The following is a 23,730-nucleotide window of genomic DNA, read 5'->3' on the forward strand; positions in this document are numbered from 1 at the left end:
TTAAGAGTAAAGAACCATAAAGAAATGTTTATGTATAAAGTGAATTGATGCACAGTTTTGCTTGATACATATTTTATGCAATTAATGTCTTATAAAGGTAGGCATAAAGCACCTAATTACTGACAATTTAGTATTTTTTGTAACCTAATCTAAAGTTATAACTATTTACTCCGAATAACTATTAACAAGTCATTTACTACTGGTTTAAATGGATGTACATAAGTTGTTTACAAATGATAAAAAATAAATAAATGAATAATTAAAATAAAATCATACACTTTACATATAGAGTACGTGACATCAGATGTTCTGGGGTAAAATCATACCCTATTTATTGGATTGTTATATTTTGTATTGACAACTCGTCAATTAAATATTTACTATCTTATATTCTGCATAATTGGATGTTTTTAAATAAACACAGACAAACAGTATAAAAGTTTTAGGACTTGACGACATGTATAGCATTGATATAAGTGATCACCCGGATTTAGACCTACCTATATTGTATTTATATTAAGCGATCACAGGCAAATTTGCATTATGTGTTTCCCCAGCATTGAAATCAAGCACATTTACAACATTTGATCTCATTAACTAATAATTGTGTGGATTATTTAGAATTTGGATGCACGGGAGAACTTCTCACGATAAAATCCCGAATCTTTTCACAACTTGTTCGTACAATCAAACAAAATCCTTTTGTTTGATTGTTTTCAGTTTTAAATTAGACTTTGAATAACAGATTTCCAATAGGCCTGTTTACACCTGGTCATTCATGCGTTTCAAATTATCGGATAGTTATCCGTTTTGTTAAAACTGTTCAATTCACAAGGGGCAATGTAACTGTGTCTCAGCAAAACGAATATAAATCTAATCTTTAATTCCTACGCTTTATGCAAATTTAACGGCGTTCACGTCAAAGAAAGCCTGATCGAGATCAAATACCGCAATTGGAGAGAGAGAGAGGCATTAGCACTGGTAAGATCATTTTAATGAAGCCGACTGTGTGTTGAGCTTCAGGATGAGACGCCGAACTTTGTTTCGTTTGCGGCAGTTTTCGCGTCGGCTTGCTGAAGAGATGCTCAGCTACTTCTCTGCAGTGATGCGTGCTGCAGTAACGCTGTCATATCTGGGTACTGGGAGCTGTTATAAATCACTCTCACATGTTTAGTTTTTACCATTTCAGGAGTAGTAAAATTTATATTTTGTGGGTTCAACAACCAGATGCATTTTGTCCATTTCATCTTGAATGTGAAAAAATGTCCTCTCTTTCAGTCTTTTCACGATTGGATAGTTATCTGATCAGAGAAAACACATGAAGTGACCAGGTACACATGAACGGTGTTTCCACAATGCATCACAGTAATTTCGATGTATGTTGAATGTTTTACTGAGGACTCCATACTAAATATCTCAGAAATTTATAGAATTGACTATGTACACCCAAATAAGCTCTAAACTGTCAGTCAGTAACTTGTGTGCGTGTGATTCGCCATAATATTTCAAGATGTGTTACTATGAGGAATGATTACCTCAAAATGTAGATGCAGGCAGGTAAAAGGTACTTTATCTGAATGAAATACATGCATATCTCTCACTTTTGCTCACGTGCCAGCGATTAACCCTTAGCGTGCCAGTTTTCGCCAGAGTGTCGTAGGTTGCCAACCCCTGGATTATATACAATTAAGGCAACACACTTCAATATAATTAGTCATGTTAGGATGGGCCCTTTGCTAAGGGCTGTCCGGTCCTTGAACGACCGGAGCAGGAGCTTGGTTCGCATTGCCGGCAGTAAGTCAGACTTGTTCCCGGTGCATGTTGGACTCCGGCAGGGCCCTTTGTCACCGGTTCTGTTCATAATTTTTATGGACAGAATTTCTAGACGCAGCCAGTAATGTCCGGTTTGGGGACCACGTGATTTCGTGTCTGCTTTTTGCGGATGATGTTGTCGTGCTGGCCCTATCAGATCAGGACCCTCAACATGCAATGGGATGGTTTGCATCCCAGTGTGAAGCGGCTGGGATGAGAATCAGCACCTCCAAATCCGAGGCCATGGTTCTCAGTCGGAAAAGGGTAGCTTGCCCACTTCAGGTTGGTGGAGAGTTCCTGCCTCAAGTGGAGGAGTTCAAGTATCTTGGGGTCTGGGGAGAGGGAAGTCTGTGCATCTCTGCTTTTAGACTGCTGCCCCCGCGACCCGGCCCCGGATAAGCGGAAGAAGATGGATGGATGATGATGATGATAGTGTTAGGATGAAATATAACTTTGCACGATTGTAAGGCAGTACAGAGTAGGGGCTTTTTGCGTACGTGTGGTTTCAGTTAATTTTAAGAATAAATTTAATTACAAAAGTTTTGGTGAATCGTGATTTGTTCTTAAAATCGTTCATAATTTGTGAATACGCATGCTTTAGTAGATGAGACCCAATGAATGAAGAACTCAATATTAGTTTATAGCCTATTAATGTATGAGACTTATCGTATGAATAATCTATTGTAAGTGATTTCTGTGCCACTAAATGTTGAAGTCTGTTTCCACCAAATAAATAAATGAAAAAAATATTGGGGGAGAATTAAAATTATGAGAAATAGTCACAATTATAAACTAAATAACAATTACCTCAATGGCCAATGAGAGACATATATGTTGAGTGCGTCAACACAATGGCCAATCAGAGGTGTTTAAGAATCCATTCAACAGTGCTCAAAATGCTAGAGAGAAATGCTGGTATAGTCATATTTTTAACTTGGTACTGAACTTTTGACAACTTAATACTTACAAAATAGCACAATGATCCTTAACCCAACCTTCACATGGTTCACACTCTTCAGAAAGTCAACCTACAAATGGCTTCATTATAGTTGTCTCTGCACATTACACTGGGATAGGAGAAAGTGTTTTAACACTGACAAAAGATACACTTCACCTTGAAAGCAAGAAAATATTACATAATAAATCATCACATTTTGAGCAGAAATTCACTTTGCTTATGTGCCACATCTGATATGATCTGATCAACTGTGCCTTTAGGGTTTTCTGTACAAATGAAAGTTGCTGAAGTCTTCTTTAGATGTACCCACAAAAAGTGCAAATTTGAAGAAAATGCTTATTTTCTCTAGGAGAGGAGATATGGAGAGAGTGGAGACAGCAGCATGTGAAAGAAAGCGATATGCTGAAGTAGCAGTCTAAAATACTTGAAAAGGTTTCCTTGCTGAAAGCTTGTCTTTCTTGGTTTTGATGTGACTTGTTTGTTTGCAGGTGTTTCTTTTTTCTAAGAGATGTTGTTTTGGTTGAAACATGATTGCAAGGACAAGAAGATGAGTGCAGGAGAGAAAGAGGAATAACAAGATAAAGGAAAGAGACGGAAAGTGTTTGGTAAAGTGGTTCTTTGAAGGTAGGCGATTCAGGATGCATTAAATCAAAGCCAAATGGTCTTCTGATCTGCCTCACACCTTCTCAGTGTCTTTACTTTTTTATTCTCGTTCTATTCCTCCTGGCTTGTTTTCCATCTAACCATTTTTCCATTGCATCTAATAATCTCTTTTGTCCATTATCTCCATTCACTGCTATCTGGAGACACTTTATGAACACACAAGTGAACTTTGGAGGTAGAATAATATCAGACTGCAGTGTATAACAATAACACAGACTCATGGAAAGTAAGGCAGCTTTATCTGTGCTTGAAGTGCTTATCTGTGCTGAGAAAATGAACTGTAGAAAAACATTCACATGAAATAGATCAGTAGCATCACTTCAGCTTAAAGGGCTAGTTTCCCCAGAAATGAAAATTCTGTCATCATTTGAGTATGTGCGCCAAGCAAAGCAACAGCGATATTCTCTCTCTCTCTCTCTCTCTCTGCTCTCTAATCACTCCATTCCAGCTCCACTCCAGGTTTTCCTCTTATCGCTCATATTTTATGCTCATGATGAAGCAGTATCGGAGCGATCTTGGAGCAAATGAGAACACCAACGCTCAGATTCTGCTGCGGGGCTAAATCATGGCCACTCTGGAGCACTCACATGTTCTATCATTTACTAACTTGTTCCAAACCCGTGTGGATTTCTTTCTTTTGTGGAACCCAAAAGGACAAATTTGTTTGTGCTGTGCTTTTAAGTACAGTAAATTAATGAATCCTCCAAAAAGGAACTAAAATGTTTTATTATGTAATGGATAATCCACGGCTAGGTGTGCATGATGTTAATGCACCTACAGTAGCTGTGGTTCATTTGTATACCATTGTCACTTCCCGCCAAGCAGTTTTGCATTTAAAAGACATCTAATAGCCGTCCAAACACAGCCCTGACATCTTGGCTAAAATGTAGAAATTTGGGCTGTCAGTGAAAATTTAATAGACGTCTAACCATAGCCCAAGAATATACGCACAGGTTGGCATCTAACATGTCAAAGAAATGAAACAAAACACCTTGTAATCACTGTTGACTTTGCTTATGGTGTTATTAAGGGTTAAAGCAATTTTGTACTCTATTATACTGATTCCAAAGGGAACGACTACGCCACCCGGGATTAACTACGCTGGAAAGACCCAAGGGCCCACAGGTTCGATTTTTCATAAGTTGACTCAGAGACGTGGATAATTTATATAAAAAGGTGTAAATCTTTATTAAACAGTCAATTCATTAAAATGTCCCATTCATTATAGCAATCATAAAAAGGATCAGCCACAACAAGCAACTAGCACACTGAAATAAGTTTATCAAACACAAAAGAAAAAGACAAACAAACAAAGAGCTGGAGCTTACCAATAAGGTGACGGGCTTCAATAATGCCTGTAATAATAGATACCCACATGTGCACCAAACCACACTTACGTACTAAAGAAATTCACTGCACTTGTATTCACACCACTTTGGTGAGAAGAGAGCTATTGCCACACAGGAACAGCCAGCCTGCCTTCTCCAGGCCCCCAGCTCCAACAAGAAGGAAAGAGAAAAAGCAAGATTAGGGAAATACAACATTCAACATAAAACAAAATAAACAAACCAATACAAAAGCAGAAACACTTTTCTTCCAACTGCAACAAAACCACAGGTAAAAAACAGACTTGTCATAACAAAGCAAGGTCAAGAAAGCTAGACAGATTTGTTGAATGCAAAGCAAAAACTAATAAAACTAATAAATGCAAAACAGAATTAAAGCAAAACAGAATTTAAAGCAAAACAGCAGTGTTGGAGCTGCACGCCATGCTGTAGATCATGCTATACGCCGTGCTATAAGCCATGCAAAACAGGAAGCAACAGAAATGGCACGCTCACAGAGTGGTTTAACCACCTAAAATACAAAACTATAAAGAGCACCTATTATGCAAAATTCACTTTTACATGGCGTTTGAACATAAATTTGTGTTGGCAGTGTGTGTACACAACCACCCAATAATGATAAAAATCCACCCAGTGCTTTTTTATTTATTTTTAAATCCCAATAAATCAGAAGCACTGTCTCAGAACAACCCGTTCTCAGATTCGGGGCAATGTGATGTCACTTTGCACAGGTTCCTCCCACGACTGTTGACTGACACTGCTGTATTAGCATAGACCCGCCCTGAGTGAGCTCGAACACAGTCCGCCAATGTTTCGACGCCGGAGCAGCTGTAGACCAGAATGTCTCCTAAGCGACAACACCAACTATTACAGTTACTATTAGAGTCTACTAAAACGACTGAACATGGAAAACGCCAATACATACCCCGCGTGCAAACTGGCAAGACTCCGGAAATGTGATCAGCTGAGTATGACGCAACACCCGTTTACCTTACCTCACACCTTTCTAAGCTCCCCTGACCAGAACTCGATAACAAATGGTTTCCTAGGGGGTGTGGTCGGAAAGACAGCCGCGAACCCACAACAATAACTGCATTTCACCACACTTACTTGATGTTTTGCAAGTTATTTTGGCAAAAACAACATGTAACCACATTCAATGTTATTTTGGCTAGAAGCGAGTTACTCATAGCCGGGCTATATCGGGTCTATAGTTATCCTAGACAGTGAAATGATGGTTATTGCATGCTGGGTTGCCAGTATTGACAACTCAAAGCTGTCAATGATGTTTGCAGCACAAAATTTGACTGGAAGGGTAAAATAATTATTTTATCTACAGGAAGTTTGATCTAAAATTCTAGGTAAAGTCAAGTAGCGAGCTAAGATTACAGTTATTTGAATGAATTAGCGAGATGGAGAGAGACAGAGACTGTGTGTGTGTGTGTGTGTGTGTGTGTGAATTATCTGGGTCCGTGATTCATCTCTTGAATAATATAGTTGAGTTTATTTACTTTAAAAACGGCACTGTTACCATCTCAATGAGAAATATGATGCACTGTAACTTTTTATTAACAAAGCTGCTTTATTAATAAATTGATATATTTTTTGTATATACAAATGTCTTAATGTATGATAATAGTTGTCTTTGTCTTGTGTTCCAAGGCTTCTGATGACATACAATTAAAGTACTGTTGCTCTCAAATCTTGTTCACGTACATTCAAATATGTTGTGTGGAATATTACTTGGTCACAACATTTCTGAAGAGTTTCTGTTCAATTAAAACATCCATGAAAGGAAGAAAGTCAACAAATGATGATACATTTATTTCAGCTTTGAGTCCATTGTTTTGGAAAATGGAATGAATGACCTTCAATGATGAACTAAGCTGGTTTGGTAAATGATTGGGTTTTTTTTAATAAGTGTCTCCATTCATTCACAGATTCACTGACATGTTCAGTTGTTAATCAACTCTAATTCATTTACTCGTGAAAAACATATTTTGTGTTAGTTAGTATTAAATGAAACAATCGTTCCTTGGAAATCTGTTTCTGCCTCTCATCTTCATTTCCATCAGTCTTTGTAGGATTTGACTTGATCTTTAGCTGATGCTCCATGCATTTAATTGGCCTTTGTGCTGAATTCATTTAATTGGCTCTTTGGTAAAGTTGGTGCATGTACAATTGTTTGTGTGGGGTTTGAGTACTGCTTTTTATGCGTGTGTTGTGTAGAAGATATTGAGATTAATCATTAATGAGAATTGTTGCACTTGGAGAAAGATCAGACAGAAATATCATTAAGGATTACATGTATCAGTCATATCAATGAGAGCAGGGATAAAAGTGGGAGGGAGATAGAAATAGAGAGATGAAACTAGGAGGATCAGGCACAGTAATATTGAAAAAAAAGCCATTGGAGATGAATAGAGAGGGAGAAATTTGTTTTTGAGTGTATATAGTAACATTGCAAGTATGAGTTATGCTCTCACACTCAGAACAGCTGTCTCCTAAAGAACCACATTAGAAAGAAGTATACAGGATCTGGATCTCACACATACTTCACGCTCACATGGATTGGATTTAGAGCTGAAGTGTGTAATTTCCTTCTATCCCAGCTTAATATACAGAGACAAGTGTAAGTTAGCCATTTATAGGCTGATTGCTTTAGGGGAAAAAAGTGTAAAACTCTGCAACTCAATCAAACATTTTCTCAACCAATTGGGTATTAGGTAAACCTGTCGTTATTGTTGCTTGTTTGGTGGCAGCAAATGTGCAGAAATTACACACAAACATCCACCTCAATTGTATTTTTTTGGGATGAAATATCCCTTTGTGTCAACTTTTAAACACTAACACTCATATTTCTAAGAATGTTGGTAACCAAACATTCCTTTGGATGTAAAAAATCAACTTTTTCCAAAATATATTTTTTGATGTCCCACGGAAGAATTAAAATCATAATAACTGTTTGGAACAACATAGTTATTTTTTGTGTGAACTAACCCTTTTAAGACAAACGTATCATTCCTATGAAAAAGCCTCGAGTTAAAATGAAATCTTAAATTGACCCATTAATCAGTAATTACGAGAACATCCATTAAGTGAGTGTGTGTTTACCTAGTTGCATTATGAGCAGAACACCTTCCAGTAAAGCGCTCTATCACACATATGCACACATATATGCTCATGTTGAAGTGGGAGTAGTAACGGAGCTTTGAAGCTTAATGGGAATTTTGCGGTTGAGAATTGCTGTGACCGCCTTTGAAAAGCAGCAACAAAAAGTCAAGATTGAGAGAGAGGACTGAATAGGTAGATGGATAAGGATGACTGGAAATCCAAAAAGAGGGATAAAAAAATGTTGTTTTTTTGTAGGTTTGAGCTTTAATGCTGTGATCTGAGGGTTTTTGCAGTACCGGGCTGGATGAGTGTATCAGGGGGGATCTGGACAGTGTTTCAAGCATTCAAGATCAAAGAGTGTCAGCATCTATTCCTGCAATACTTGACACAAACTCATGCTAAAGCCAAAACGCTAAGTATATGAATAGGGTCTTGAATCATCGGCCCACTGTGCGTTATCACATTTATTATATAAAATATTTAAATTAATATAAAACATTTAAGGAGTCCAGCAGTCCACTGAAGCACTGATGGAAAATTTATATAATTTAATATTTTTCAATATTCAATTTTTTTTCTTCTCTAAAAGAATTTCAGATACACTAGACTCTTACGTAGATGTTCTCATGGATAATAAAAATTCTCTTTTGCCCTCTGAATCTTAGAGTTTCTCTTGAATCTATTAGCCACGTGGTATTCCATATCTGTCTATATAACCATGGCATTTTGAACTGTCTTAAAAACGTTCTATTTTAAATTCTTGCTAGTCCTTTTGTACAATTCATGCAAATATTATCTTATGACAAAAAGATATCGTCGGTCGGTGGCACTGGACCCACTCGGCTGTCTTTTTTGGGAGCTGAGCGATAAACTGCTCCAGTACCACACGGTCGATGTTTTTCTCGACGTCGCTTGCCTCGGCCAGTAACCACTTGCGGCAGGAGTACTGGAGCTGTTGGGCCATCACAAAGGGTCACAGTTGTCGCCCAGATTCAGCGACCGAAAATGCTGGCGTTGTTGCTCTGGGCTCCGGCCGACCCGCTGCAGGATGGCCCTCTTGAGGTTGTCAAAGATCAGGAGGTTCTGGACCGGCAGTTGTTGGCTACTTGGCATGTCTCTCTGGAAGGGTGGTCTCGGCGGAATGAGACCCTGGAAGGGTGGTCTCGGAGGGATGAGACTTTGGAAGGGTGGTCACCGCGGGACGAGACTCTGGATGGGTGGCGGCCATGATGGGACAAGATTCTGGAAGGACAGCGGGGAAGGAAAGAGAATCCAAGACTTCTCTCTCATGTGTAGGACGATCCACTCACCCACAGGATGTTGTCAATGTATTCCCTCAAGGAACGCGTTGTGGCAGTTGCTGGGAATTGCCTAAAGAGTGGATCGTCCACACCTATCCAGAAGGTTTGTTGAGGGCTGCCTCTTTCCAGGACACCTGGTGGGCGAGGTGGTGGAATTCTTCGAAGTAGGTCTCGATCGGGCGTTGATGCTGGGAGATGTTGAGGAGTAGGTCGGTGGGATCTTAAAGGTCGAGGTGAATGCCCATTGTGCTGTAATCTGTCATGGTCTAGTCTTCTGTCATGGTACAGGGACCCGGAGACAGAAGAGCAGGTGAAAGAGATTATTAAAAGCAGTGGGCAGACAAACAGGTAAACACAAGGTATAGGAGAGCACAGGACACAGACGCTGGAGAGGATTGCTGGAGAGGACTCGCTTGAGAACACACAGGTGAAGATACGGGAGGTATGGTCCAAACTTTCCACTCACTCGGGATAAACAGTCTTGGAAGTTTCACACACATTGGGAACACGAGACTAGACAAAGAGGTGCTGTGGTTGAGGTGACTATATGGTGCTGGTGATTAGCTGTGCTGAGTGCAGGCAGGTGGTGGTGACAGGTGATGTTGATTAGTATTCGGGTGATGGCTGATGGTGTGCTGGTGTGGGTCAAGGAGGATGCTGTGAAATGTAGTGAGGAGGAGGAGACTAGATGGTGACTGTGACAACCATAATGAAAACAAGTTAAATTACATAAGTACAGTACTTTACATAAACAATATTTTAAATAAATAGTCAGCAAAATGTACTAAACGTGAAGCTACTTATTATGCAAAATGGCCCTATATAAAGTGTTATAATTATATAAATTATTGGAATATTGCTTGATATTGTAAAGTAGCGTTATAGGTAGAATGGGCTTTAACACTGTCTCTACACCGGAAGCGCCTGTTACAAAGCAGAAGGAGGCATCAGTTTACTGTCACAGATTTGTCGCTCTAGTCGCACCGCATCCAGTGTGAACAACATCACTGATTATAATGGGTTCAACTGTCTTTTGTCGCTTCGCGTCACTCGCGTCCGGTGTCTTGTTCAGGCAGCAGCAGACAAGCAGTCAAGCGGTGTCTTAAAGGTAAGTTGCTTACAAGTTAGCAGTGCGGTGGTGGCTTGAGTCTGTTGAATGGTGATTTAACGCTACGTTGTCACCAGGTGAGACACTATAAAGTAAATAAACAATGTCCCCGTCTTTTACTCTCACGACGAGCTTATCATACTCATTTGCTACATTAGCTAGCTAGCCATGTTTCATACCTTGTCAGTGGAGTGGAAGCTAATGTGTGCACGCATCTTACACCGTGTCTGAAGAGACCTCATTATTGAAGTGAAAGGGTTGGCTGGTGTCACCACAGTGACCTGGGTCGCCAGTAGCAAACAATGGAGCGTGCTCTGCTGGACAAACTACGTAGTTACACAATCTACAAGCATTTTATCCGCGCTATATGTTCTGTAAAAAAAATTCATATTGGCGGCATATCTGCGTCATATGCTCCGATACCGATATATCTGCGACAGGCTCATATCGGCTGATAATATCGGCAGACCGGTATATCGGTCGGTGTCTATTACAAAGATACATTTTGGTTAAGCTGAGTTTCACTTTTACCTGAGTTTTATTGTGTTGCTTTCACTTACATTGGCAGTGGATATGGCAGTTGATAATGCAGCAAGTGTTCACCATAACAAAGGTTATTTTTTATGTTGGATAATATTAACAACATTATTTACATTTACTCAATCTCTACCTTAACTTATGTGTCCTAAAATCTCACAATGTGTTTCTGACATCACATTCTGATTCTATACAGTCCTGATTTCCTTTAGACACCTCGGCCATCTCATGTCTACACACTGTATATATGTGCCAAATATATATTTTAAAGTGTGTTTGGTTAGAAGCTAACTTTGCTTTTAATCCTAAGTATATCTGAATCTAGATGTGCATTGTCCACGCTGAGAGTTTAATGTGTTCCCTAAAGCACTTGCTCCCTGACACTTTCATGTGCAGGTGTCAACCCCAAAAGTTCATACATTTAGACTCAGATTAATGGCTTATTTGATCCTTATCTTACAACATTTTCAATCTAGATGCCAAAATGTGCTTAAGACCCACATTGTAGCACCACGAAAAAATGCAGAATCTCCTTTTTACAACTGTCCCTTTCTATAACCTGAACCATCATACGGGATGAGCTACTACAAATAACATCAATGAAGTGCTACTGTAACTTTTATTATCGGTTGTGGTGTTTTAATTTTTGCTGAAGCTTAAGATTTTATGACTGGGTGGGAAGTCCTGAAAATATAAATAATTTTGGTTGTGTTCCACAGCCAAAAGAAAGAGCTGTTATCAGCCAAAGGTCTCAGGACAGTAGGGAGATAGTAGTGGGCAGTAAGCAAAACAATGGAGATGGAACCAAAGGTTAGGTTGAGAAAGAGAGATAGCAGTTTTAATGATCTTTCTTTTATATCTATAGCTCAATTATACTCTCTACTGCAACTGCAGACAGAGACAAGGTGTAGGAGATCATTACACCGCTCAGCCTTAAAGGTCGACCTCCCACAAAAAACACACAAAACCCCTTGTAATCTCCTCTCATCCTCCAAGGCTTCTGCTTGCTGTGGCTTGGAAAGAAAAAGAGGCAGCTATAGAATTCATAATGAATATATTAGTAAAATATACAGTTAAAAAAAAAAAAAACATGCCCTTACACAAAATTAATACAAATCCTCACTTAGATATGAGAAAATATTCTAATAATAAAAAATAGGCGACAGAAAGGTGATCACGAGACCAGATCAACTGTGGACACACGCATTACCCCAAAGTAATTACAGAAAAATAATGACTAAATGCTAGAACGGATAGAAACTCATCAGCTGCATTACAACCAGAATGGAGAGGCACTTCAGTATAAACCATCTAAACCCCAGGACAAGACTTCCTGTGAAACTCACATCTGAGAGTGGCAGAACTCCCTGGACTGTGTGCACAGGCGTAGCAACACTCTTCTGTAGAAATGGAGCATAATTGGTCATTTCATATTCAGCACCCCAAGAATCACCTCATGAAAGAGAGATATGGTGAATGAAGCCACACATCTACAGATGTGAAGGACGAACCAAGCATGTTTCCTTCTGCCGCTGCAGGCACAAACGAGACTTATAGAGTGAATATTCATCCGCCTTTTCATTTAGTACATTTAAAACATGGAATAAGATTGCTCTCAAGTAGATTATGCAACAAGATCAGTTTTCTATTTATACAGAACAATGTGTGTGTGTATATATATATATATATATATATATATATATATATATATATATATATATATATATATTATATGTATGAATAGTTCTGTATAACTTTAGTTTTGTGTGTGTGTGCGTGTGTATGTATATATATATATATGGTGTGTGTGTGTGTATATATATATATACACCATATATATATATATATATATATATATACACCATATATATATATATATATATATATATATATATATATATATATATACACACCATAGATATAATAGAAAGATACAAACATATATACATTTAAAGAAGTTGGTGTTATATCCACCCTGTCACCACTGTGTTCCCGGACTTTTCAGTTTGTTGTCATTTGTCACATGTTCCTTTGTTCAGTTTACCGCCACTAGTCTGTGTCCCTGGTTACCATCATTAGTTCATCTGTATCACCTGTGTCCTATAAATTACCATCATCTGTGTTTGCTATTTAGTTTCTCCTGTTCACTCTGTCTTGTCTGATCTCGGTTATGTATGGTTCTAGTTTATCCTGCCTGTCTGCCCGCTTGGAGAACTTTCATTAAAATAGATGTATATTGAGCTTAATCTGTTTGACTTCTACTTCCTATTTAAGCCAACCATGACACACCCAGTTATGCCACATTCCATAATTTATTTCATACATACACTTGCTATCAAAAATGTAGGGCCGTTAAGATTTAGAAATGTTTTCTAAAGATGTCTCTGGCTGCATTTATTTGATCAGAAATATCAGTGATATTGTGAAATTATATATTAACTGAAACTTTTGCTTAATTTAATCCACCCTTTCTTATGTATTAAACTTCTTTTAAAAAAATCATATTGACCCTAAACTTTTAAACGGTAGTGTAGTAGATACAATCAAGATCTTAGCTGCTTAAACTTCTTTTTCAACATCTCATGAAGTCAGAAAGGTCATTCATGTAAACCATGACCTCTGCATTTCCTTTATGGAAATTTAATATTATTGTTATTGTATTGCAAAATTATAAAATTCAAAATAAAGAGCTATTATTGCTTTATTATTTGCTCAATTATTTCTTTATGTTCATGTTTACATATTCTAGCCAGTGACATATGATAGAAAATAGTAAATAGACAATGAATGTCATTCTAGCACAACATCTGTGATGTCTAACTAATTAATTTGGTGCCTTCCCAGTTGCGTGGGACCCACACATCAATCATGTGCTGTACTATTTTGTGGGCATGAACATGTAGGAGAGGTTATGAGGCCATTGAAAATATAAATGAGAAATTAAAATTACGAATTTCTCTCTCCAATAATTGTTGGTGCTTCTGTTTTTCTATGGCTAATTAAATTGATTGTGTTTGATCTCACACTTGTTAATTGTCAAGGCAATAGTTCTTGATTGGAGTGGAAATGGGACTCTCTTTCCCCCATTTTGTCCTTTGTGTTTTTATTAACATTCTTCTTTAACATATTTATCCTAGAAATTGCATTGTTACATTTATTCTGAATTATTTGTCCTTCTACTCATTCTCTAACTGCTTTCTCTCCTTTCACAAATCTTTGGGCTTAGTCTTATTAGTATCCAGTCACAGCTGTCGTCTCTAAATGATGTATTTTCGCTGGACGCATGTCCTTGTTTCATTCATTTTCATTTATTTATGTATTTATTTTGATGTGGCTGCTAAGTGCCTCTCTGTCAAACCCTATGTTATATGCAGTTAACAAATTACGCTAGGCCACACAGAATGCTGAGAGCCAGCATAAACAAACCATTAGCTGGCAATATGCACAATGTGTGGACTTGTAGTTAAGAAGAGGGTTTGATTAAAGCACCCTGTCTAACGTCCCAACAACCCCCACCCCCCCAACACACACACACACACACACACACACACACACACACACACACACACACACACACACACACACACACACACACTCACACACACACTATTATAGCCAAAGCTTAAGGCATAAAAGCTGCTGGCATTTGAGCTTGTAACGAAGAGAAAAATCGATATAAACGAGGAAGGATATTTTCTTCCAGAGTGCATAAAAAGCTCTTAATCTAGGCATTAATAAATAAAGTTTAGCACATTGCTGACAAATTTTCACAGATGTTTGAGAGGGGAATTGAACTACACCTCTGAGCCTTTTACATTATTTTTTATTTACATCATATAGCTGTAAGACATCTTGCAAAGCTCAAGAGAACCTAAAGAGAACATTACATATGTGCGTGCAGGAAACGCTAACATCTTTGCCTCCAGTTAGCACTTGGCATTCGCAGTGTGAACATTCTTGTGTTAGCACTGGCTGTTATCTCCAGTGTTGGCTTTACACTGCAGGGGAGATGACATGTGCAGGACATGCACCGCTGAAAGAGATCAAGACAAAGAGAGAAGCTGGGTGTGAGCGTAGAGAATAGAAAGTAGGAAGCAGAAGCTCTCAGCAGGGGGTGGTCAGTGGTTCAAGAAACTAGAACGATAAAGTGGTAGGAGAGTGAAAGTTCACTGTTCTTTTGCTGATGAAATGTGAGGGGAAACAAACGCAGGAACTGAAAGAACATGATTAATTTCTGTGCATTTGCCAAGTGGGGTCAGAAAATAATCCAGGCTCAACCCATCGTGTTTGAAAATGATGTACCATCTACACTAAACTCTAATCTTTAACTTTCATCTTTTTTTTTCCAAGTCATAAAATATGTGCAAGGAACTGTGTAAAAGAAGTCTTTATTAATCAATAATATGCCCCATTAATCATAATTTGTGTGAAAAGGAATGAAAGTTGGTGTTTTACTCACTGCAACTAGTGGTCATTTCAGCTGGAAACTGCAGTATTTTGCTTGTACAAGTGTGTTTTTTGAGTTTTGCAAAAACAAATGTAGATAGAGGAGCATTTTTCCAAGGAATCTGTGTTGGAAAATAACCAGAGTTAGAAGAAATAATCACACAGGAATAGACATTTAAATATCTGGGGACAAAAAGGCCCCAGTGAATTCTTCTATTTAGTTATACAACATTTGATATTGTTCAAATTATTCTATTTAAGTTCTGTTATGGGTTTAGTAGTGGCTTGTTGCTGTCAGACATCTGCATTCACCATCACAGAGGGTGTATCAAATGTGAAATATGAAATGGATTTAATCTGCTCTGAAACCAGTGAACATGAAGATACATTCTCAGCAAAAGTGAGTACTTCAAAATATACTATGACATCAAAGTTTACAGCTGTACCTTGTGTTTTTATTGATACTTTTGTATTTGATGTTTTTTTTAGCAGCCATAATCATTCATATTGAAAATGTGCTTAATTTTACATTTTGTATCTTAATTTTACTGCTGTCAAATCAATTAATCGCGATTAAACTCATCTAACTTAAAAGTTTGTGTATACACACACATACACACAGCACTACACTATTTATTAATTTGTTTACCATGTGAATTAAAGTATAAATAAAAAAATATATTAAATAAATAAATAAATAAATAATATATATATATATATATATATATATATATATATATATATTAGGGTTGGGCGGTATTTCGGTAATATCGTATACCGCGGGGTCTTAAAATACCAACGGTATCAGTTTCAATACCGTCATTACCGGCACTTATATATAATATATATATATGTAATTTATTCAATGCCTAAAAATGCTTATGTAGTTGTCATCAAGTGACAGTGTGGAGGAGAAAGAGAGAGAGAGAGAGAGAGAAGGGAGAGGCGGTAAATACTGACGAGGCAATTTGTAAATGTTGCAATAAAAAAGGTGACCGCGAGAGATGGAAACACATCTAACCTAATGTCGCATCTCCGAAACGACCACCCACTCACTGCTGCGAGGATGCATTTTGCCCCGAGTTCATTAAATAAGCGCATCAGTTTATATTTGTTAAAATATTATAATGTTTTTTTTTTTTTTTTTTTACGTTGATAATGAAAACTGAACAGCACGAGTAAGATGGGATGCATCGGGAGTCAGACATTGACCACTTAATTAAGTTTCATTTTGTAAAAGGCCTTTGTTTAAAGTGAATTTCGTTTTGTATAAATTGTATCTTAATTTTAATAATTTTTTATCAACCAATAATAAATAAGAATCAAATATAGCAGACAACATAATCATGACATGATCGTGTGCTGGCGCGCCGCGGTCACTTGCATTGAAATCTCATCATAAATTAACCGAAACTCAGTGTATGTCTCACAGACATGACAGATATCTAAATAAAGCTTGAAATTTCATTAAACGAAACAATTCAAAACGAAAAGAAATAGGCCACTCGCTGATTATTTAATCCATGATGAGCATTTCTCTCTATGCGCGTTCATACGGAAATGGCGATCATCAAATTAAACGAAACTATTCCAAACGAAAAGAAATAGGCTAGCCTACTCTCTGATTATGTAATCCATGATGTGCATTTTTCTCTATCGTTCACTATGGAGATGCCGATTCGTCAATTTCTTTAAACGAAACAATTCAAAAGGAAAAGAAATATAGGCAGCATACTCTCTGATTAATCCATGATGTGCATTTCTCTCTATAGGTGCGTTCACTACGGAGATATCAATCGTCAATTTCTTTAAACGAAACAATTCAAAACGAAAAGAAAAAGGCTAGCCTATACCTTCTGATTATGTAATCCATGATTTGCATTTCTCTCTATATATGCGCATTCACTAGGAGATGGCGATCGTCAACTTAATCTTTGCAGCACTGACAGAAAAGTTGTATTAATAAAAATCAATGGACGCGTGTCACCGGATTTATAAATGCACTTCTTGCTTGTTGCTTGTTAATTTAATTTAAATTAATTAATAAAATGAATACTTAATTGTCATAATTAAAATAATTAAATATTATTAATTGTCCCATTTTTGCTAGTTTATAAATAGTATGTATATCTACCACCCCCTCAGCACCTGGGTTAAAAAATTATTTGGCGCCACCATATTATAACGGCCCACGTATTAAAAATAGTCGAGTCTAAATAGGGCTACGGCTCATATTACATTTAATGCCGTCAGCCGGGATCAGACACAACGTGCACGGGTTGGCCTTGATTTTTTTGTGTGTTTTTTTTTTGCCCGAACTGGTATTCAGTTTCTGAACGGTGTAGGCACAAGCCAACAGTTTGGTGACGCTGTCTGAGCCTTATGTCATAATTTTTAATTAGTCACGGTAATACCGTATACCCCGATAAAATAGGGAGGAGGTTTGACGGTATCAAAATTTGGATACCGCCCAAGCCTAATATATATATATATATATATATATATACACACTCACCTAAAGGATTATTAGGAACACCATACTAATACTGTGTTTGACCCCCTTTCGCCTTCAGAACTGCCTTAATTCTACAAGGTGAATTAATTCACTTAACCTTGTTAAGTCAATTGATTCAACAAGGTGCTAAAAGCATTCTTTAGAAATGTTAGCCCATATTGATTGGATAGCATCTTGCAGTTGATGGAGATTTGTGGGATGCACATCCAGGGCACAAAGCTCCCGTTCCACCACATCCCAAAGATGCTCTATTGGGTTGAGATCTGGTGACTGTGGGGGCCATTTTAGTGAACTCATTGTCATGTTCAAGACACCAATTTGAAATGATTCAAGCTTTGTGACATGGTGCATTATCCTGCTGGAAGTAGCCATCAGAGGATGGGTACATGGTGTCCATAAAGGGATGGACATGGTCAGAAACAATGCTCAGGTAGGCCGTGGCATTTAAACGATGCCCAATTGGCACTAAGGGGCCTAAAGTGTGCCAAGAAAACATCCCCCACACCATTACACCACCACCACCAGCCTGCACAGTGGTAACAAGGCATGATGGATCCATGTTCTCATTCTGTTTACACCAAATTCTGACTCTACCATCTGAATGTCTCAACAGAAATCGAGACTCATCAGACCAGGCAACATTTTTCCAGTCTTCAACTGTCCAATTTTGGTGAGCTCTTGCAAATTGTAGCCTCTTTTTCCTATTTGTAGTGGAGATGAGTGGTACCTGGTGGGGTCTTCTGCTGGGGTTCAGGTCAGGAGAGTTGGCAGGCCAATTGAGCACAGTAATACCATGGTCAGTAAACCATTTACCAGTGGTTTTGGCCCTGTGAGCAGGTGCCAGGTCGTGCTGAAAAATGAAATCTTCATCTCCATAAAGCTTTTCAGCAGATGGAAGCATGAAGTGCTCCAAAATCTCCTGATAGCTAGCTGCATTGACCCTGCCCTTGATAAAACACAGTGGACCAACACCAGCAGCTGACATGGCACCCCAGACCATCACTGACTGTGGGTACTTGACACTGGACTTCAGGCATTTTGGCATTTCCTTCTCCCCATTCTTCCTCCAGACTCTGGCACCTTGATTTCCGAATGACATGCAAAATTTGCTTTCATCCGAAAAAAGTACTTTGGACCACTGAGCAACAGTCCAGTGCTGCTTCTCTGTAGCCCAGGTCAGGCGCTTCTGCCGCTGTTTCTGGTTCAAAAGTGGCTTGACCTGGGGGATGCGGCACCTGTAGCCCATTTCCTGCACACGCCTGTGCACGGTGGCTCTGGATGTTTCTACTGCAGACTCAGTCCACTGCTTCCGCAGGTCCCCCAAGGTCTGGAATCGGCCCTTCTCCACAATCTTCCTCAGGGTCCGTTCACCTCTTCTCGTTGTGCCGCGTTTTTTGCCACACTTTTTCCTTCCCACAGACTTCCCACTGAGGTGCCTTGATACAGCACTCTGGGAACAGCCTATTTGTTCAGAAATTTCTTTCTGTGTCTTACCCTCTTGCTTGAGGGTGTCAATGATGGCCTTCTGGACAGCAGTCAGGTCGGCAGTCTGACCCATGATTGCGGTTTTGAGTAATGAAACAGGCTGGGAGTTTTTAAAAGCCTCAGGAAACTTTTGCAGGTGTTTAGAGTTAATTAGTTGATTCAGATGATTAGGTTAATAGCTCGTTTAGAGACCCTTTTCATGATATGCTAATTTTTTTGAGATAAAAGACCTGAAATATTTCAGTTGGTGTGCAATGAATCTAAAATATATGAAAGTTTAATATTTATCATTACATTATGGAAAATATTGAACTTTATCACAATATGCTAATTTTTTGAGAAGGACCTGTATATATATATATATATATATATATATATATATATATATATATATATATATATACATATATATATATATATATATATAGCATTGTTTATACAATGAAAGTCAGCGCAGTGTGGTCCAATGCAGTTCAAACATTCTTCAAAATATAGTCTTTTATGTTACATGTAAGAAAGAACGTCATATTAGTTTGGAACGACATGAGGGTGACTAAATAGATGACAGCATATTCATTTTGGTAGTGAACTATCCCTTTTAATGGGCCATCAAAAACGGAATCCTTTTTGTTGAGCACAGTAAAGAAAATGTTCTAGAGGAATAGAAACCAATCCTTTCTCTCACTCACTCTTCTGGGGTTATCTGGGCCTTTTGATGGGGTGAAACTTTCCCATGTACAAATTCATGTTCTACCTTTTAATGTTGCCATCAGAATGAGCTAAAGATTTGTTTTCATTTCAAGTGGTGGCATGTCCTTATAAATCACTGCAAACAAGTCTCTTTGTCATTCTGGCTGTGAACAGCTCTTATTGGCTGCCAAAGCCAGGTGGCATTACTTGTTACCATGCCAACAAGTTGTTCCGGACTAAATCATTGGCTAGTGTGGCTGGCAGACTGAGAGAATAAATCTGCTAGTATATGTGAAGTTAAAAAGAACACATACAACTGATATTAGCTAGTTTTGTAGAACATTATTAGAACGTACAAATTAGGTAATCAAAGTTAAGAGCATTTGGCCTTGAAGGCCAGTTAACAGAGGTTTTCATTAGCCTTGAAATCCATTTAGTAATATCATGAATGACCAAATTCAATTATGGTTCTAGCAAACCCAGTATTTTTTTCTTTCTTTTTGAAGATCAAGAGACTTTCACATAATTAGATGAATTTCTAAATACTATTCGAATGAGTGGTCATCCACTTATCTCACAGCGTTTCATCCCACGATAATTGTGGATTATACTAGTGTAAGAAAATGGTGGGTTGGCGGAATCTTTGAAACCCTTCAGACAGAAGAATAATATATTTCACACATATTTCTACCAACATAAATCCATACCCCCTGTGTTACTCTTTCTATTATCCACTATCAATTGTATTGTTAACCAAAAATTAAGATTTTTAAATCGTTTACTTACCCTTATGATGTTTCATACCTGTTATCTGTAAAACACAAAAGGAGATATAGCTGCTTTTTTCCTCACAAGTGTAAAATAAAATGTGTTTTTTCTGTTCCAAACATTCTTTTAGCTTTTCATGACTTATATACTGCTTTTATTGTACTTAATGTACTTATTTTTGTTCTACTTGACTAAACTACATCTGTCTATTTTGCCCTGGGTATGTAATTCAGACAGTAATGTACTTACAAATATCTGGAATATCTGCTTGACAGGCTGACTACCCTGGTTGTTAAGGTTAGGGTTAAAATAATGTAGGGGTTTAGATTTCGTGTTTTGCATTACTCAAACATGGAATATTATTACCTGCGTTGTTCATGCACCTTAAAATATCCTGATAAGTTTTCAGAGGCCTGAAGGAATCGTCTGAAATGAGGTGAGAATGTCACCAGAGCGACGTTTCGGTGGTGCAAGGATAAAAATCGCAACTGCGACATTTCCCTTATGAGACTACCGTAGATGACAAGTTCATTTTTGGACATCCTGTAGCCAGCCTATTAGAGATGAACCAGTTTATGTGTTTGATTTGCCTGAATGCAGAAAAATTGTAAGAATAAACTGTGTATGTGTGTATACATCAATCAAACTGGTTTTAATTAGTCAAATTGGGCCAGAATTTGCTGCAGGCATGCAAAGTAGAGCTGGATGTCCTTTATTTTAGGCTACATCTCTCACACACACGCACACACTGGGTGAGAAATAGCACATTTTCTCATCTTTTCTCGACCCATCTCTTTCAAACACACACGGTCATGGTCACAATAAGCACTGAGCTACCTTTAGTCTTTTCAAATGATACAGACCACATGGATCTGATTATGTAACACAGATCACTATTGTTACGGCCATTCACTCTATAAAACTCTGTTTTTGTTTTTCTATGTAAATTATGGTAGAAAGAAAGGGCATGTAAAAGGATAGGTCACCCAAAAATAACAATTCTGCAATCATTTATCAACTGTCTTTGTCTATACATTGAAAGTCAGTGGGGTCCAAAACAACATTGTACTGTATGAACAATATTCCTTTTTTTTTCTTTTTTTTTTTTTTAAGAAAAAGTCATACAGCAACAGTGAACTATACCTTTAAAATTACATGTACAAATCAATGTCTGCATGTTTAAGCAATTTCTAAAAAGACAGAATTAGACATTAATGATGCATATTCCTCTACATTATTCACAAGTCCTGGGTTGTTTTGGCCAAATATAACGGCCTATTGTGTGTGTGTTCCCAGAACCTAATTTAAGCCTGTCTGTTGTTGTGGGTAAATACAGAAGGCAGAGATGTACACAGTGTCTGTGCAATCATACATCCATCCGTGCACACACACACACACACACACACACACACACACACACACACACACACACACACACACACACACACACACACACACATACAGACACACAGGGCAACTCATCTGCTCCCCCTCATTTCACCTAAGCTATTCTTAAATGGGCTTTATTGGCAATGAGATAAATTCTGGCAAAGTACTTACATGACAAAAATACGGCTAACGCGCACATTACAGTAACAATGCCCTCTCTCTTTTCTTCCCATCTCTATCATTGTGCTCGCTCACTTTAGCTTTCCCTCTCTTGGTGTCCCGCATCAGCACTCTTGCAGACAGCGCTGTCTGTCCTATCTCTTTCCCTCAATCCGTCTCTTTCCCTGTCTTTATCTCAGCCTCACACGCTGCCCTTCCTCAGCAACTATCTCAAACTGCAGATAGACAGGACATGACAATGGGAAAGAGGGAGAGTAATTTAGCGATCAAGTCTCCTGCCCTCTTTTTAAGGCAACAAAAGCTTTAAAAAAAACTTAGAAAAGTTACTTTTTTCTTATCTTTACTTTAAGTGCTTAACAGTGCTATACAGTATTGTTTATTTTCCCTCTTTTTAAAATAAATATTCTGGGTTCAATACAAGGTAAGCTTAATCGACAGCATTTGTGGTGTAATTATGATTACCACGAAAGATAATTTTGAGGTTAATGGTGTTGCGTCTTAAAGGAGAACTCCGGGCAATTTTTAAGTTAATCTTGATCGTTATATCTTTGTGAGTACTGACTATAGAAAAAAAAACGAACCGGATTGGTGCTTGCTACTCGGAGCTGCGACCGCGAATGCCCAGAGCTCCCACCTAGCTAAAACGGCAGCTATGGGGGCATGGACATAAAGAGCGTTTTTGAACCTCTTAACAGACACAAAATGCAATTAAAATGTCTGTCCAACATGAACATGTGAACAAGATGCGTTTAGCAACTTAGCCATTGTTTCAACTCACCTAAATAGTCTTTTAGACGGCAAGCTGTAGTCTCGCGCTGCAGTCCCGTGCTGTAGCCGGAAAAGGTAAACCATGTCCAGGTGGGAGGAGCGTTGATCATGTGCGACGAGTTATGATCAGAGTTGCTTACAAGTGAAGAAGAAATGGTTCGTGTTTGTGCCTTTCCGAATTGTGGCAACAGAATGCGAAAATATAAGAGCTTAAATTTTCATCGTCTTCCTTTCCATGACCTCGAGCTTCTGCAGTTGTGGCTATAGTTGTACTTCAACTTGATGTGCAAACTCCCGTAGAAGTACTACGCGCTAAAGATTACCGCATTTGCAGCGAACACTTTGATAAGGATGACTACACACACTCAACACAGCGGGGCCGTTTGAAGAAAAATGCCATTCCATGTACGAAGACTCGTCGCACATGATCAACGCTCCTCCCACCTGGACATTGTTTACCTTTTCCGGCTACAGCACGGGACTGCAGCGCGAGACTACAGCTTGCCGTCTAAAAGACTATTTAGGTGAGTTGAAACAATGGCTAAGTTGCTAAACGCATCTTGTTCACATGCAGGGTCCCTGTTCATGTTGGACAGACATTTTAATTGCATTTTGTGTCTGTTAAGAGGCTCAAAAAAGCTCTTTATGTC

The 23,730-nt window shown here is 38.3% G+C and overlaps 1 protein-coding gene across 2 annotated transcripts in view; it reads left to right on the plus strand.

The window, feature by feature from the left end:
• The window catches only part of pcxb (pyruvate carboxylase b), a 273,773-nt gene that overhangs the window by 131,929 nt on the left and 118,114 nt on the right, over positions 1-23,730 (plus strand). The window lies entirely within an intron of this gene.

This window comes from Siphateles boraxobius, unplaced genomic scaffold (genome assembly GCF_051911475.1).
Source record: "Siphateles boraxobius isolate OS27281-9 unplaced genomic scaffold, OSU_SipBor_1 130, whole genome shotgun sequence".
Classification (NCBI taxonomy): Eukaryota; Metazoa; Chordata; class Actinopteri; order Cypriniformes; family Leuciscidae; genus Siphateles; species Siphateles boraxobius.